The sequence below is a fragment of the Tupaia chinensis genome, unplaced genomic scaffold, assembly GCF_000334495.1.
Source record: "Tupaia chinensis unplaced genomic scaffold, TupChi_1.0 Scaffold000685_1, whole genome shotgun sequence".
Classification (NCBI taxonomy): Eukaryota; Metazoa; Chordata; class Mammalia; order Scandentia; family Tupaiidae; genus Tupaia; species Tupaia belangeri.
In genome coordinates this window covers 2310174-2325123 of record NW_006160208.1, presented here as the reverse complement: position 1 = coordinate 2325123, position 14950 = coordinate 2310174, and the positions used below count along the sequence as shown (strand labels likewise).

At 40.7% G+C, this 14950-nt stretch overlaps 2 pseudogenes; both read left to right on the top strand.

The window, feature by feature from the left end:
- Positions 1-344: 344 nt before the first annotated feature.
- LOC114010023 (AN1-type zinc finger protein 6 pseudogene) lies at positions 345-2685 on the top strand (annotated as a pseudogene).
- A 5986-nt stretch (positions 2686-8671) lies between these two features.
- On the top strand, positions 8672-10058 carry LOC102476822 (programmed cell death protein 10 pseudogene; annotated as a pseudogene).
- Positions 10059-14950: the final 4892 nt, after the last annotated feature.

Below are 14950 nucleotides of genomic sequence, written 5' to 3'. Positions count from 1 at the left end.
AAGGGCCTTCCAAAGGTCAAGATTACTTCTGCCTAGAAAGAACTTCAGCCCACCCTCTATTGTGACCATGGAGATAAAGCATTGTAATTAATAGTAAGTGATCAGAGCAAAGGGGAGCGGTCGGGGGACTTCCTGGAAGATTTTATCCTACACTCAGGATGTATAGGAGAGCTATGTAATTCTTTAATAGTAATATATTGGGGAGCCAGAGGGGGGTCGCTTCCCAGTAAGGCTGCCAGTTTCTGGAGCAAATAGCAAACAGCCTTGCTGACATGCTAATTGACCCAAGCTTTGTTCCAAGGTCAGGGGGCACACAACAGTAGCCTTGCCAACGTGTTGATCCGACCGGAAGCAGAGCTCAAAGGTCAGGGGGCTCAGACAGATCCTGGGGCCTCACCGGGTCGGACTCCTCCATAGTGTCACATAGTCATGTGTCTGGCCATCCCCATAGCCCTGGGGCAAGAATCTCTCCCTCACCAAAGACATGCCTAGGTGGCCATGAAAATAGTGATGAAGGTCAGAGCTTGTTTGGGTTGATGAAAAAGTTCTGGAAATAGAGGTGATGGTTGCACAACACTGCATGTACCCAATACCGTGTTAAAAAATGGTTAACATTGTACAATTTACGTCCTGTATGTTTAGCTACAATAAAATGCTATGGCAAACAGAAAATTCTGGAGGTTTTGTTGGTGTGCAACAGAGGAACATGGCTCAAGAAACTCACCACAGTCAAGTGCCTGTGCTTTGTTCCACCGGCTGTGTATTTTACAGAAATGCCATGCAAATGGCATGTGTTCGGTATGCCGTAAAGAACATCTTCAAAGCCAGAATAGTAGCGCCGGCAGAAAAAGCCCACCTGCAACTTCCGTCTGCATCTTTTCCAGTTTAGTGCTCAGATGGCAGCATTCCAGAAGCTCAGTCAGCATGAGGCTCTACATCTTCATCTTTGCAGCCAAGCCCTGTATCAAAGCAGTGACTTTTATCAGGATCTGTAGCATCGTCCCCCAGCAGTACCTGAAACAAAAGATCTGTAGACAAAGCAGTACCCAAGACAGAAGATCTGCGAGCTTCAGTATCAGACAGGACACAGCTGCCATCTGAAGAGCAAAGCAAGCATCTTGAAAAACCAGAACAAAGGAGGAATACCTGTTTCATGTGCAGGAAAAAAGTGTGACTTACTGGGTTTGAATGCCAGTGTGGGCATGTTTACTGTGGTGTACACCGTTACTCAAATGTGCACAATTGCCCTGACAATTACAAAGCTGATGCTCCCGAGAAAATCAGTAAAGAAAATCCAGTCGTTGTTGGTAAAAAGATCCAGAAGATTTGAACTCCTGCTGGAATACAAAATCCTTTGACCATCTGCAAACTAAAAATTGACTTGAGGATTTTTTTCCTCTAGTCTTTGGGAATGTAGAACAATTTACCTTGCATAGACCTTTTAATCATACAAGTCATCAGAAGAATATGTTTTTGTTTTTAAAATGATTCTGAACATTTATTTCCATTGTAGTTTCTGTAGCTGGAAAGACTTAAACTTTACAAGTATTATCCTTTTAAGCTCATTTTAATCTTAGTTGAGTGCAGAGGGCTTCTATAACAAACATCAAGAAATTTTGGAAGGCTGTGATTTTTCCAGTATTAAATATGCATGCATTAATCTTGCAGTTTATTTTCTCATTGTGATGTTTATATAGCTTTTCTTATTTCTCTTTTGATGATGCCCTTAGGATACAACTAGCTATCAGTAACAGAATGTATCTGAATCATTAAGGCTGCTTCTGTTTTCTTCATTAACAACAGATATACATATGTTAGCTTTATAGTTTCTTTTCATCCTCTGTTAATGTCTGAATCATTTGTCACGGGAGAGTGTGTGCTGGTGAGAGTCTAAGTCTGTGTGTTTAAATAAATTTATTTATTTATTTTGAGCAAAGGAAGTAAAAGCGGTATGCAGTTCATTGCTGACTGCAGGTTTCTTTGATTTGAAGTAATTGAGCTGTATTTATGTTTATCCACCAGTCTTTGATTAAATAAAAAGGAAACCGAGGATGCTAAAGGAAAAAATGCCGTAAGAAAAACAGCAATGAAGGATGAGTGTAACACTTAGAATATGATGCTAAGGAAACACCTTTCCCTCTGAGGAAAACAAAGATCTGAAGAGGAAGCGGGGCTGTCAGGGTATCTCTGATGAAAGGGTTCTAGGAGAAAGGAAGCACAAGCGCCAAGACTGAAGCAGGAGCGTAAGCGGCATGTTTGAGGATCAGCACGTAGGGCAACTACGGAGCAGGCACATGAGAGAGTAGGAGCGGGCAAAAGAGGTAGCGAGGAACCAGCCCACCAGGCTTTACTTGGCGCAGATGTGACCTAACTTTACTCAAACGAGGGATCACTCTGACTATGTCAGGGGCAGACTGTAGGAGGCCAGAGTGGGAATGAGACCAGTCAGATGCTATTGCAAAGTTCAGGTGAGAGTGAATGGGGGCTGGGGCTTAATGGTGGGAAATGTTTGTGCATATATTTTAAAAGTAGAACTGACAAGATTTGCTGACAGGTTGGAGATCTCGTATGAGAGAAAGGGGGGAGACAATGAGTTGCTACAGAGAAATGGGGTCAATGAAGAGGGAACAATTAGTAGAGGGGCAGATCAGTGCTACATTCTGAGTGCGAGAGGTGAATCGCTAAGCCTAGCCCAGGCTCAAGAAGAGAGGATTTAAATTCCATCTCTTAAAGGGAAAGCCATAGAAAGCTATAAGCATATTAGTTTTAAATCATCATGACATAGGAGATAAGATAGTACAAAACACATTAGCATTTTTCCCAGGATACTTCAATAACAGGTACCCACAGTGAATTTGCTTAAGTCACCTGACTAACCACAGGTGGAGCAAACCATGATCTGCATGGGACAAGTCTGGGCTCCTCAGAGTTTTTTTAAAGGGACTATGGAAAGACATATGGAGAGGCAGAGCCTGCAGATATCAAATATTGACCTGAAAAGATGTATGACTTTCTCAACACACTTTATGGTGAGGAAACCACAAAGAGAGCGCTTCCTGGAGGCACTAAAGAACAGAATAATCTGCAAGAGGAAAACGAAGTATCGTGAAAGGAAACCTCCCATTTATTAGTCAAGTTCAACATGGATCGAAAGTTGGATTTTACATTTTTTCTTATCTCCATTTCTGGTTAGCTTTGGATTGGTGTCTTCAAGTAGTTTTTCCTTAGGATTAAAAAAAAAATGGTAATAATCAAGAACAGGGGTCAGGTGATAGTGAGCAGCAGCACAACTGAACCGCAGGAGAAATGTCCCAGGTTTGTGACCCGGGATGCTCCTGATCCCACTGGGTGCATGTGGTCGCTGTGATCTAGGCGGCTGAGATCAGGGGGGATTGAACCCTGTTGGGGAACTCTCTCTGGCCCCTTTTCTCTCTCTCTCTTCAGAAGAAATAAATGAATAAGCTTAAAGTAACCAAGTATGGCTAACACACATGGAATTTAAAAGAAAATTTAAAACGAAAAGAAAATAAAGCAGGAGAAAAATCACTATTTTTAACCCAGTAGGATGGTGCTATGATTTGGGTGGTGGTTTCCCCCCAAAGTTTCATGCTTTAGAATTTGATGTTGAGAGATAGTGATTCCTAGTGGATAGTGATTGGATTCTGGAAATTGCATCCTGGAGGCAACACTTGTGAATATATATATACATATTTTTTGGAGAGGTTTTTGCTATAGGGCACGCGTGCTCACCAGAAAGACAGAGACAGAGAGATAGAAAGCAAGAAATCACTCCCCATGGAGGATGGCCACGCCACAATCCCTTCTCCTCCATTCTCCTCTCAGAATCTTGGGCACACATGCACACATGCCCCGCGTGAGTTTAAGCCATCGGGTCCAAGACTCGAACCGCGTTCAGCTACATGGGAGTTCAGCAACATGGCCATTACGCTCACTCCTGGTCCCAACACTTGTGAATCTATTAATGATAAATTTTGAGACCTACTGAATTCTAGTTCTCTAGTGAGAAAAGATTAGTATTTTATTAGAAAATATTAGAGCTGGTTGTTATAATAGAGCTGTCTATAGCTAACTCCATGCTTCTGTCAGTCATGCTATATACCTTCTGCCATTTTGTAATGCCTTTGGACTTCCCAGTCATCAGAACTGAATGAGAATGAACCCCTCTTCGCTTAAATTCACTCTGTCACAGATATTTTTGTTAGCAATGTAAAAAAGACTAAGATGGATGTGGACAAATTTATACTGATTTCTAAGGCTGGAGAGAGAGATGACATCGCTAAATATACTATTAGCCACCACTGCCACCACCATTTATTAAATGATAACCCCATTCCAGACTATATTTCTGTTTTTCTTAATCAGTTTGACTACTATAGCAAAATATTGTAAAGTGGTGTCTTAAAAACAGCAGAAATTTATTTCTCATATTTCTCAAGGTTAGGAGTCCAGGATAAAGGTGCTGGCAGATTTGACATCTGGTGAGAGCCTGCTTTCTGGTTCAGATAGTGCCTCCAGTTGTGTTCTCACGTAGTTGAAGGAGAAGGTGGTGGGTCCATGTAGGCCCTTTTTTATAAGGCATTAATCCTATTCATGAGGGCTCTGCTCCTATGACCTAATCACCTCTCAAAGGCAACATTGGATGGGGGGGAAGGATTTTAACGTATGAATTTTACGGGGCCACAAACATTCAGAGTAGACCCTGTTCTTTTCTATTCTGTGTCTTTTACTTACATAACTGCATTTTTTTCCTGGTCACTATGCTTCTAAGGTGGATAATTATACTCATTTTACAGATGAGGAGTCTGAAGCCTGGAGAAATTAAATGACCTTCTCAAGGTCATACAACAAGTAGCAGCATGCTGTCATGACATGCTGGAATAGGAACCCACAGACCCTGGCTCAGGGCTGGCTTTTCCAAAACTGAGTAGTGTCATTTCAACCAATTTAATTAAACTCTAAGATCCACTTCAGTTCTAAACTGCTAAGAATTTTGTTTGTTTGTCATGGTGCCAATTATGAGTAAAGACTGAACCAAGATATCTGGATGTTGGAGGTGGATTACTCACTTGATATTCACTAGTGCCAGAGAACCTTGGACACTGCCCGGGAACAAGCAGGAGGAGGAAAAATGCTGAAGCCAGCGTTCAATCTCTCTTTCTTTCTTGTTCTGAGCAGTTCCACCCACACCCAAACTTGCATAACAGAGACTTTAGCACACTGAACCCACCTTCACTGGAAGACACTTTGGTTGGCTGCTTCCAAACAAAGTGTATGATACCTTCTCCACGCAAGCAAACGATTAAAGAAACCTTGACAATCACAGACTATCAGAGTAGTTTGAAAAAGATTCCCCCCCCATCTTACTACATTCTATAATGCTTTAGTACCTATAATATTTTAGGGGAAAAGAAACTTTTATAAATTAGCTTCTTTTAATATAGTTCTCCTGCCATATTTTAAGCAGGTTCTACAAAGATTATTTCTCAATTGTAGATGATATTTTCTACCCATTCATTCATCCATTCAGCAAATATATATCTTCTCAATGTACTAACTTCTATGGCTAGCCATTAGGCTGTGCTCCCTGGAGTGTAGACTGTGGATTGCAGTACCAGAGCCACCTTGGGCTTTGGTACAAATTCAGTTTCCTTGGCATCACCTCAGATCTCCTGAATCAGCAGTTCCCGGGAGTGGGGCCCTGCTATGTGTGTTTAACCAGGCTTCCTGAGCAATACTTACACTCCCCAAGTTCAAAGCCCCCCTTCTAATGAAACAAACATGAATTATGTACTAGCTCCTTGTCTTTGAGGAGCTCCACACTTTCCAGGAACTTTGTGAGGAAAAGTCAGGTCAGTAATGGTATGGATAATGCAAAAGTGTTTTACGTTTCTCCTTGAATTTTGAATTTACAGTTTAGTTTTGTTCTTAACCTTAGAAAGATACACTCAAAAAAAAAAAAAAAGAATATACTCAGGCATTGTTTGCGATAGGATATAGTCTAAGCAGTGTGCCATTGGGGAGATTTCATTGTTGCACTGACACTGTAGTATTCCCACATAAACCTAGAAGGTATAGCCCACTACACATGTGGGCTCTATGGTAGAGTCTAGGCTTCAAACTTATACAGCATGTCACTGTGCTGAATGCTGTAGGAACTTGTAACCAATGGTGTTATGTATTATGACATAGGAAGGGTACAGCAAAACTATGGTATAAAAGATAAAAAATGGTCATTCGTCCAATAGCTTAGTGATTAAAAGAGCCAGGTCCCATCTAAGTGACCATGCAGTTTGAGTCCTGGACTCAGTGGCTTGAAAACATACCAGCATGTGTGCATGCAAGCCCCGATACCTGACAGGATGGAAAAACGAAAGAGAAGGGATTGTGATGTGACCACACCCATTGAGAGTGCTCTCTCCTCTATCGCACTGGTAAGCACAAGAGCTGTATGGCAAATTAAAAATAAATAACTAAATAAAGGCACACCTGTACAGGGCACATACCATGAATGGAACTTGCAGTACTAAAGATGTTATGAGTGTTAAAGTGAGTGGTGAGTGAATGTGGAGGCCTAAGCCATTACTGCATACTACTGCAGGCTTTAGAAAACACTGTACACTTAGACCATACAACATTTATAGAAAATTTTTTTCTTATGTAATAAATTTGTCTCAGCTTACCCTAACATTTTTACTTTATAAACTCAAAATTTTTAAAACTTTTTGACCATTTTGTAATAATAATTAGCTTAAAGCACAAACACATTATTTAGGTGTACAAAAATATTTTTGTTCTTTATATCTTTACTCCATATTTTTTTTTCCATACAGTATATGCACTCTCCAGAGAGGGAAAGAAATAGACAGAGAGAGGGAAATTAAGAAATCACCCTTCAAGGGGGATGGCCACACCACAGCCTCTTCATTCTTCTCCAAGGATTTTGGGCACACATGCACACATACGTGACATGTTTTTTAGGCCACCAGGTATGGGACTCGAACCGCAGAGTCAGCCGTGTAAGATCCAGTGCCTTCACCATCAAACCACCTCTTGGACCAATTTTTCTTGATTTTTTTTTTTTAACTTTTTAAGTTGTTAAAACTTAAATACAAACATACACAGTAGCGTAGGCCCACACAGAGACAGGATCATTACTATCACAGTCTTCCACCTCTGCATATGGTCTCACTGGTAAGCCACTAGGAATAAAACAGCACGGAATTAAATCAATCACAGGAGGAAACGATGCAGTCAGGAGATGATATAGACACAGGATAGATGAGGCTGCTGCTGGCATAACACTATACTGTTTCACAGTAAACTTAAAAAATAAATACAAGGAGTGCATTAAAATAATAAGAGGCACATCATAGTAAATACATAAACCAGTAACAGCTGTTTATCATTGGTACCAAGTGTTACACCCTGCCCATAATTGTATTTTTCAGACTTTGAGATGACTGTCAATACAATGGATTTGGTACCAACATGAATGTTGCTTTGAGTATGACATTAGGATGGCTACAATGTACTAGGCAATAAGAAAGTCTTTTATTATTATTTAACTTTTCTTATTTATTTAATTATTTTAATTTGACTGGAGAGGAATAGAGTGAGAGCGAGAGAGGGAAAGCGAGAAAGCAAGCTGTCAGGTCTGGGACTCAAACCATGGTCGACCATGTGAAAGTCCAGCACTCTTTTTGTTTTGGGAGAGGTGTTTGCTATAGGGCACATGCACTCACCAGAAAGACAGAGAGAGACAGAAAGCGAGACATCACCCCCCAGGGGAATGGCCACACCGCAATCCTTTCTCCTTCTTTCTCCTCTTGAGATCTTGGGCACGCACGCACACGCACCCAGCATGCATTTAAGCCACTGGGTCTGAGACTCGAACCATGGTCAACTATATGGGAGTCCAGCGACATAGCTATTACATCAACTGCTGGTCCCGGGAGTCCAGCGCTCTTAACTTTCATGCCACCTAGCAGCCCTGGCAATAAGAAATGTTTAAATCCATTATTATCATAGCAGACCACCATGGTATATGCTGTCCCTCATCAACTGAAATGTCTTTATGTGGCCCATGACTATGTTTACAATTACCGAAATCTTCCTGGTAAAAAGATAATAGCAGTAAGATTACTGATAAGATCATGAATTCAAAGGACTTATTGATGCCAGAGATATTATGGGTGACTGCGTAATTGATTGAACATTTCCAGTTGCCTCATTTGGTAGCCAATGAGGAGGAGGAAAGATGAAAAGTAGTGCTTCCCATTTTACATCACAGCAGACTTTACAACAATGGATTTCTGTAAAATAAAAATCAGCTTTCACTTACTGCTGACTTTTCTGTAGGGGCCTTGCTAAGTAGAAAGTGTCATGGTACCTATTGCAGACAAATCATGGGGCAAAAGGGGCAATAGTTTCCGTTGTCGGGTAGGTGGCAATTTGCAAAAGACCTTACATGCAATGTTCCTCCTGCACTCCGCCCTAGTGTCCTCGCCTCCTGACTGTTAAGAGCCTTATCCAAGTCGAATTGATCCGGGAGTTAAAGAGAGATCCAAAGGTGGGAAGCGAAGTCAGTGCCTCAGTTGCTGTCAGTGTGTGTGTGGTGTGTGTGGTGTCCCATTCTTTCATATCACACACACAGAAGGTACACTGCAGTGAATGAGGATTACTCTGCATTTTAGCACTGCTTTTTCTACTGTAGTTGGCTTTTGAATGAGGATGACAATGGCAGAGGTGAAGAATGAAGCTGAGATCACTTCCATGGTTTCTATGCCCCTCTATGCAGGCATGTATCCTGTGTTTAATGAGCTAGAACGAGTAAATCTGTCTGCAGCTCAGACGCTGAGAGCACATTCATTAAGGCTGAAAAGGAAAATCCAGGTCTCACACAAGACATCATCATGAAGATTTTAGAGAAAAAAAGTGTAGAAGTTAACTCCAGAGTCCCTTCTTCGTATGGCAGCGGATGCTGTAGAAGAGTATATGACTGAACCACCAGAGCCAGAATGAAAAGGCATGAGCACTTAAACAAATTCTCAGTAAGCTCCGGATGAGATCGATGACAGAGTGAGGTTTCTGCAGACAATCAAGGATACACCTAGTGCAATAAAAGAACTTCTTGCTACAGTGAATATCGTCCTCAAGAATATCAATACCAGAATCATAGGGCACTTGGACACCAAAAGAAAGAATTCGGAAAGTACTCCAAAAGTTTCAGTGATACTCTGAAAATGTATTTTTAAAATGGCAAGGTGATAAATGTGTTTGTGTAAGTGCCAACCGACTAATTCATCAAACCGGCTTGATACTTCAGACCTTCAAAACTGTGGCCTGAAAGTTGTCTATGTTAAGAGATGTACTTCCCAGCGGTAGTGTTGGACGGCCGTTATCTGTAAATTTTAAAGTTCGACTGTATAAATTATCGGTCTCTCCTGAAGGGATCTAATCCAGGGAGTTGAATGGGATTCTTGCCATTTTACACCATATTTTTGTAAAATGTAGCTTAATCATAATCTCACACTGACGATTTTGCATCACTTTTGCTATTATCATTTTTTTAAGAATTATAAGCCAAAAGAATTTATACCTCAGTGTGTCATTATATAACACTCCTAAAAAAGAATTGTAAATATTGGTGTTTGTTTCTGACGTTTTAACTTGAAAGCGATATGCCATAAGATAATGTATTTAACAGTATTTGCTAACAGATATTCAATAAATAGTTTACATCTGTTAAAAAAAAAAAAAGAGCCTTATCTAAGAAGGCTGTCAGGTTACCAAGGCAACCAACAACTCACTGTGAGACATTTCTAGCCTTTTCCATGGCAATTTGTATCTGTGCAGTATGATCCCACATCTTAGATAAGTCCGTGGTTGAATTTTAGCCATGTTCAGGTTGAAGAATTTCCAACTCACAAACTGAGCAATATCCCAGAAGCCAAGCCCGTAGGCAGAACATACAGAATGGTAAACCCACACTTCCTGCTCTGCCCTAGAAGTGATTGTCATGCCTGTGCTTTTTCAGAGTTCAAACTACCTCACACTGTGTGTCTGACCTGACCAAAGACCTGTGGCTGTCTCTTCAACGATGCTAACTAAGACTGTTATCTCTTTTTTTTTCTCCAAGATGGTCCGATGGTCCAATGGTCCAACTAATGTTCTGGGTCTTCGCCCTAAGTGAAACAGGAGTCACAGAAAGCAACACTGGAAATGCCAAGGCATGTACTTTTCTCAGATGAGGATCTTGCCACCTTGTGCACCCGAGCCCTGGACCTATCATGGTACTTTTAGAAAAAGGTGCACCCTAGGGACTAAGAGCATTAGGCTGGGGCTGGCAGGTGGTGTAGTGGTTAAGGTGCTGGACTCCCACATGGCCAACTGCGGTTTGAGTCCTGAATCTGGCGGCTTACTTTCTCACTTTCCCTTTCTCTCTCTGTTTGTCTCTCTCTGGTTAAATTTAAAAATAAATCATAGTAACAAATAAAATTAAGTAAAAGAAATAACTAAATCTTTAAAAAAAAATTAAAAAGAGAGCATTGGGTTAAGAATTCGAGTCCTGGCCTACCCTATTGCAGAAAATTCTCATCTGAACCTCAGAAATAAATAAAATAGGAAATTTATCACTGACTTCACAAGGTTGACTTAAAAATCCTTTGTCTTCAGTCAACCATGTCTTGAGGCCAGGATCCGGTGACTTGCTTTTATTACTTTCCCTTTCTCTCTCTCTCTCTCTCTCTCTCTGGTGAGTGTGTGTGCCCTGTAGCAAATGAAAGCAAAATAATAATAATAATAAATAAAATTAAATAATTCTTTAAAAAGTCCTTTGTCATCTTTGATGTGTTGTGTGTGTGTGCATGTATATATATATATATATATGCAAATTATATTGATTTGATCATAGCACATTGCATTCATGCACTAAAAATAAATATGTACAAATCTGTGTGCCCCATAAATATGTGCAATTATTATGTCAATTAAAAATTTGTATGTGTATATATATATATATTTTTAATTGCCATAGGGTACATGTACTCACTGAGAGAGACAGAGAGACTGAGAGGAAGATAGCACCTCCCCAGTGGGGAGTAGTCATGCTAAAATTTCTTCTCTTCCCTTCCTCTATCCTGTTGGAATTTGGGACACACATACCCAGAGTGTTTTTCAGGGCTAGGATTCGAATTGTGATTGACATATGGGGGAGCAAACCCCCTAGCTAACCACTAGACCTTAAGGTTGGCCCTATATACCTTTGTAATTGACAATAATTATACATATTTATGGGGACAGTGTTGTTTTTAAGTGCATGAATACAAGTGTAATGATCAGATCAGTATATTTGTTTTTTCTTCATCTTAAATATATGTCATTACTTTGTGTTGGGAGCATTTAATCCTCTCTTCTAACCCCCTCGAAATATACAGTAAATTATTGTTAACTATAGTCACCCTACTGTGCTTCTACAGATATCTTAAAAATCTTTAAGAGTGGGACCAGCAGTTAGCATAATGGCTATGTCGCTGGACCCGGCGGCTTAAAACTCACGCTGGGCATGTATACGCACGTGCCCAAGATCCCTAGAGGAGAATGGAGGAGAAGGGATTGCAGCGTGGCCATTCCCCCTGGGGGGCTGATTTCTCGCTTTCTGTCTCTCTGACTCTCTCTGTCTGTCTGGCGAGCACACGTGCCCTGTAGCAAAAACGTCTTCAAAAAAAAAAAAAAAATCTTTAAGAGCATTCATTTCAAGGAAAGTATTAACCAAATTATCTATGTTAAAAAACAAACTCCAAAAAGTTGTTATTACCATTAAAGCCTTCAAAGGAGCAGAATGGTTTGATTCTAGTAGGTCTACAACAACCTACAAACCTCTGACTATCAGAATCAGTGTATTTATCTCTAAAAGGTTTACATACAGACACTGATTCATAAGAACGGACAGCGCTTGAGCCTGACTCGTTATATGGTGCAACTCAGGAGCGGGCTCAAGCTTTAACCTGCAGTAAGTAAACATTTATTCACTAGACACAGAGCACGGACAGAGGCCGTGCACACTTGCCAAGCACACTGGACAAACAGGTGAGACAGTTTATTTTGAGTCAGGTGACTCCATGACAAGTTCTGGATAAACTCAGGTAAACTAATTTTTTAAACCTTTTTCTTTTTTTTTTAATTGGTAGAGGGTGCACATACTTTCCAGAGAGAGAGACAGAGGGACAGAGAGAGAACTTCTCCCCCCAGTGGGGCATGGGGAATGGTCAAACTGCAACCTCTTTTCCATTTCTCCATCCTGTTGGGATTTGGGGCATGCGTGTACACATGCTCAGCCCGTTTTCCTCTTTCCTTTCCTTTCCTTTCCTTTCTTTTCTTTCTTTCTTTCTGTTTTTTTTTATCTCAAATTTCATTTTAAGTTTTTGCCATAGGGCATGTGTACTCACCAGAGAGGGAGGGACAGTGAGAATTCATCCCCCAGAGAGATGGCAATTTCTTCTCCTCCATTCTCCTCTCAGAAATTTGGTCACATACACATGAACACATGCCTGGCATGATTTTCAAGCCACTGTGTCTGGGGCTCGAATCACGGTCAACCATGTGGGAGTCCGGCGCCTTAACTATTATGCTGCCTGCTGGCTCCACTCAGCATGTTTCTCAAGCCACCAGGCCACGACTCAAATAGTGAGATCGGTCATGTGGGATTTGACTCTCTTACCTAACAGGTCACAGGGCCAGGGAAACTATTTTATTTATTTAAAACAAATAGACAAACTTGCATAATAATATGACTAAAACTATCCTATATGAAATTATTTGAGATATACAAATATGTCCTTTAGTCAGAAGAATTATCTTTATCCCTAGAATATAGAATAAAAAAATTAAATTCAATGTTTTTGATTAAATGTATTTATTGTGCAGTGTTATCATAACTCTTTTTCCCGGCAGTCGAGGTGAGGTGAAGATTATTTGAATGTAGAAGACCTGAGTTCTAGTTTTAGTTCCAGAATGATCAATTATATGTGAAGGTGGAAGGCAGTGGTGGTGCAAGATTGTGAATGTTCTGAATGCCCCTAAATTGTACACGCGACAGTGGCTAAAATGATAAATTTTATTGTGTGTATTTTATTACAACAAAAGGATCTTATTCCAAGAAGTTTTTACTCTGGAGCCCTAACCTCTCATCATTATGAGGAACAAGAATGGATATATTAGCTCATCTTCATGCCATCACCCAAGGCATTCTGGGAATGTCCTCAGCCTTCTCAATGGTCCCAGGACACAAACCAGATCATTCATCTCAACAACAGAGACTTCTGGATGCATTCCAGGGTAGCTGAAAGGAAGTTGCACCATTGTGTTGTCCAACCCCTTTGCTTTGCAAATGAAGAAAGAGGATATGTAACTTGAACCATCTTCTGGTGAGAAAAAGCAACTCACCTAGATTTAAAGCTTAAATCAAGTCTGGCATTTGCTTCTCTAAGATCATAGTTCATATTTCTCTATAAATCTTATTTTCAACACTTCGTTATTTGTGTGTGTGTGTTCATTTCCAGGAATTTGTGGAACTCAGAATGGGACTCTAGTGAAATGGCTCTATTAAACTTCTGCTCTGAGTCTCCTTGACATATTACTTCATTCATTACAGTTGACATAAAAGATGAACAATCCATGTACCTATTCCCTATTCCTAGTATAATGCATTTTATTGTAATATGGTGCAAGGATAATTGAGCTTGAAATTCAGTGACCTAGTTTAAATTTAGACTCTGCCATGTCTTAGGGCAAGTCATTAAACTTATCTCTGTTCATCAGTTTGCTTTATCTAGAAGTTAAGCAATTGGAAGGGGTAAGCCTTAAAATGCCCCATAGTTTCTAGTTTCTGTAACTATATTATTTCCTGATTTTCACATATATATGTATATATATATATATATATAAATATATAATTTATGCTGTATAAATAAGAAAGTGACCTTAATACTTGTCTTCTTTTTCTTTTTCTTTTATTTTCTAGAGGGCACATGTGCTTGCCAGAGAGAGACAGAAACAAAGAGAGAGCAAAAAAGCACTACCTCCCACCCCATGGGGCATAGTCACACTGCAATCCCTTCTCCTCCATTTCCTCCTTCTTTTGGGATTTTGGGCATGCACACACACATACCTGGCATGTCTTTTAAGCCACCAGGTCTGGAACTCAAACCATTGGTGCCATATGGGACCCAGCTGCTTTAACCACCAGACCACGGACTGGCTCAAGAGTTATGATGCATCTATCACTTCTATTATTTTTTCATTCATATGTAAAATTAACTATGGTATATAGGTTGTTTCATTGTAGTAGAAACTATGCTGCATTGCCTAGATCTCCATTCCAGAATGAAGGCTTTATTCGCCAAGCTGCTATGCTTATTGCCAGTATACAATCTTCAAGTTTCAGTCCCTTTCAGGGAATTGCCCTTGGCTGAAGAAAGCCACCTTGCTTGAATCATACTGCTTCCCAAAGGCAACTAGTATACAATGACTGATTCATGTGGGAATATAAAGACCTGGCCCCAGTGGGGTGACTATGGAAGTTTCTACCAGCTACAGAGCATCTCATGGGTTGGCTGAGGCCTTTGATGAGACAAAATTTCAGCTTACCTTCTCCCTCTGTCCAAATATGATTTTTTGAGAGGTTTTCGCTATAGGGCACGTGCGCTCGCCAGACAGACAGAGAGAGACATAGAGACAGAAAGCGAGAAATCACCCCCCAGAGGGGATGGTCACGCCGCAGTCCCTTCTCCTCCATTCTCCTCTCGGGATCTTGGGCACGCACGCACACGCGCCCAGCGTGAGTTCTAAGCCACCGGGTCTGGGACGCGAACCGTGGTCGACTACATGGGAGCCCAGCGACATAGCCATTACGCTAACTGCTGGTTCCCCA